The following is a 2,875-nucleotide window of genomic DNA, read 5'->3' as shown; positions in this document are numbered from 1 at the left end:
AAACGATAAATCCGACGACGTGAAGGACACGTTTTATGAATGTCTTGATAAAGCCTATGGAGAGTGCCCAAAGCATGACGTGAAAATTGTTATCGGAGACGCTAACGCTCAGGTCGGTAGAGAGGACTTTTTCCGTCCCATAATCGGTAGGGAGAGCCTTCACTCCGTCACCAATGACAACGGCCTACGGCTAGTAAATTTTGCTGCTGCCAGAGGGATGGCCATCAGTAGCACCTACTTTGCACGAAAGAACATCCGAAAGCACACCTGGAGACACCCAAATGGTGAAACTTGCAACCAGATAGACCATGTTCTGGTGGATGGGCGCCATTTCTCGGATGTTATCGATGTGCGGACATTCAGAGGTCCGAACATTGACTCTGATCACTACCTCGTTGTCAGTAAAATTCGATCACGGTTGTCAACTGTATCGAACGAAAGATCACAGCGAACGATGCGTTACAATATCCAGCGATTGTCGGCGGAAGGAGTATCGGCTGAGTACCGCCAGAAGCTCGACGAACGGATAAGTGCAATCAACGTTAGCGACAACATTAACGATCTATGGGAGTCGATCCATGGAGCGGTGAGCACAACAGCACGAGAAGTGGTAGGCACTGCACACAGGCGACCCAGGACGGGTTGGTTCGATGTGGAGTGTCAGAGAGTGACAGACGAGAAGAACGTTGCCAGAAGCCGGATGTTGGTGTCAGGTACCCGATCGAATAGAGATCGGTACAAGGAAGCAAGAGCAGCCGAAAAACGAACCCACCGCAGGAAGAAAAAAGAGTACGAAGAACAAGTGATTAGTGAGGCGCAGGAAAAAATGGAGCAGAACGATATGCGGAGGTTTTATGAGTCTGTCAATGGCGTGCGGAGAAAGACAGCGCCATCTCCCGTCATGTGCAACGACCAACTTTGCTGACAGATAAAACTGAAGTGGCTGCCAGGTGGAAGCAACACTTCGAGACTTTGTTGAATGGAGGAAGTGACGGTGCATCGGTGAACAGAATAAATATTAGCGACGATGGACAAGCTGTGGAGTCACCTACACTAGATGAGGTTAAAAAAGCTGTGAAAGAGCTGAAAAACAATAAGGCTGCGGGGAAGGACCAGCTCCCGGCTGAACTTCTCAAACATGGCAGTGAGCAGCTTTATGAAGTTCTGCACCATATTATGTCGAAAATATGGGAAGACGAAGAAATGCCTGCTAGCTGGTTGGACGGCCTCATTTGCCCTCTCTTTAAGAAAGGGCACAGACTGGAGTGCGCCAATTACCGAGGAATAACCCTCCTTAATTCGGCGTACAAAATTATGTCCCGTATTCTGTTCAACAGATTGAGACCGCTTGAAGAGTCCTTCGTCGGCGAATACCAAACAGGTTTTCGTGAGGGCCGAGCAACGACGGATCAAATGTTTACCCTGAGACAAATCCTTGATAAATTCCGGAAGTACAACTTGCAGACACATCATCTGTTTATTGATTTCAAGGCGGCGTACGATTCAGTGAAACGGAATGAAATATGGCAAATTATGCTTGAACATGGTTTTCCGGCGAAACTGATACGGCTGATTCGTATAACGTTGGACGGATCGAAATCAAGTGTAAGGGTTGCGGATGAAATATCGACGTCATTTGTTACCTTAGATGGATTAAAGCAGGGTGATGCACTCTCGAATCTACTGTTCAATATAGCGCTCGAGGGAGCGATTAGGAGAGCTGGTGTGCAAAGAAGCGGTACCATTATCACAAAATCGCATATGCTCCTGGGATTTGCGGACGATATCGATATTATCGGAATTGATCGCCGTGCCGTGGAAGAGGCTTTTGCGCCTTTTAAGAGGGAGACAGCGAGGATTGGACTCACGATCAATACCAGCAAAACGAAGTACACGGTCGCTGGCAATCAACGTGGGTTCATTAGTGGTGGTGGTAGCGAAATAGTGCTGGATGGTGAAAAATTTGAAGTGGTAGAAGAATTTGTGTATCTTGGTACATTAGTGACGTGCGATAATGATGTTACCCGCGAGGTGAAAAGGCGTATTGCAGCTGCAAATAGGGCTTATTACGGACTTCGTAACCAGCTTAAGTCCCGTAGTCTGCAAACGAAAACAAAACTCGCGCTGTATACTACTCTGATTCTTCCGGTGGCTTTATACGGCCATGAGACATGGACGTTAAAGGAGGCTGATCGGAGAGCTCTCAGGTGTTTGAGCGTAAGGTGCTGCGGACAATACTCGGCGGTAAACAGGAGAACGGTATCTGGCGGCGTCGCATGAATCACGAATTGTACCAGGTGTATAAAGGGCTGGATATTATTAAGCTTATACAACACGGCAGACTACGGTGGGCTGGTCACGTTGTTCGTATGCCGGAAGAACGTCAAGCGAAGATAATATTTAGTAGAGAACCCGGAAGAGGCCGCAGGCTTCGTGGAAGGCCGCGTACACGATGGCTTTTTGCAGTTGAAGAGGACCTGAGGGCGCTCAATGTTCAGGGCGACTGGAAGCGATTGGCCCAGGATCGAGTCCAGTGGAGAAGGATACTCCATTCGGCGTAGGTTCATCGAAGAGCTGTAGCCCATCAAGTATCAAGTAAGTAAAATGACTAGTTAATCAATTAGTGAGGAAGTCAGCACGTGAAGCCTTGAGTGCCTGTTTGAATGAGCAAGCTAATGAACAAGTGAATAAGTGAGTGAATGAGTGGAAAGTGCGTAAGCGAGAAAACAAACTAATGATTATTTGAGTAAGAATAAAAAACGGACGAACTAATCAATAGGTGAGAAATTGAGTGAGTTAGTGACTAAGTAAGTATGCAAGATAGTGGGTGGGTAGGTAAATAAGTGATGCAGTGGGTGAGTAAGCAAATATTAAA

The sequence above is a fragment of the Armigeres subalbatus genome, chromosome 2 (genome assembly GCF_024139115.2).
Source record: "Armigeres subalbatus isolate Guangzhou_Male chromosome 2, GZ_Asu_2, whole genome shotgun sequence".
Classification (NCBI taxonomy): domain Eukaryota; kingdom Metazoa; phylum Arthropoda; class Insecta; order Diptera; family Culicidae; genus Armigeres; species Armigeres subalbatus.
Note: the sequence above shows the minus strand (reverse complement) of the source record.